Source organism: Pteropus vampyrus, unplaced genomic scaffold, assembly GCF_000151845.1.
Source record: "Pteropus vampyrus isolate Shadow unplaced genomic scaffold, Pvam_2.0 Scaffold157, whole genome shotgun sequence".
NCBI classification, from domain to species: Eukaryota; Metazoa; Chordata; class Mammalia; order Chiroptera; family Pteropodidae; genus Pteropus; species Pteropus vampyrus.
In genome coordinates, this window is record NW_011888938.1 from 1,356,438 (window position 1) to 1,357,349 (window position 912).

A 912-nucleotide genomic window follows, 5' to 3' on the forward strand; every position below is an offset into this window, starting at 1 on the left:
AGGTGGCCAGAGGTGCCCCTGCTTCAGGACACCTCGGCACCCCCCTGCAAAGGGAGCCCCAGCCCACCCAGTTCTGGACATCGGCTTTCTGAGATGGCGCCTCTGCCACCAGGCCTGAGCGCCCTGGCCTTGTGAGGCCGCGTACCCGGGCCTTGCCCAACACCTGTTTGCTGCCTCAGGTTCTGGACCGGTTTAGCTCCTTCTCCCGCCCGCCCCACCTTGTTTTGCGGGGTCTCCAGTAGCCTTACGCATGGCCTCACAGGGAGACCTGGCTGCGGGTTCTGTGGATTCACCTCCCCAGCCAGGCTGTGCAGAGGCTGGTAGGTGGCCCCCTCTCGGGCCTTGTCCAAGGTCCTCCCGAAGAGGGCATGGACAGCCCCCCTGGTGTGCCAGCTTTCAGTGGCCAGGCAGCACACAGAGTGACCACTGGGCACCCAGGCCACCAGTCTGAGTCCGTGAGGTGCTGTTGTGGGTGTAGACTCAGCAACGGTGACCCTTGTAACAGGCCCCAGGTCCTGCAGCTCAGGTCCCTTGAGTCCCTTGAGTCCTGAGTCGGTTCTGTTGGGGCCACCCTAAGTGCCCTTCCCCCAGGCTGCCCTTGGGGGAGTGGGGGTGGGGTGTGGCCTGAAACCCGGGAAGCCGAGAGCTGGGGAGGTTGCGAGTGCGAGAAAGCCTTAGGCCAGCAGCAGCAGCAGTTGAAGGTCTCTGAGCCACACCTGGAGCCAGGGCCTGTCTGGGGGCCTGGGCTGGAGCCAACAAGGCTGGAGGGGCCACCCTACCTGGCAGCGCGACGTAGCCCTCCGGAAGGCTGCAAGCCGCAGCAGCAAGGTGGAGCACCCGCTTGCCACGAATCCCCTTGCCTTGGGGTGGCCTGGAGCTCAGGGCGGAGCTGCGCTCCTGCCTGGGAGGTGG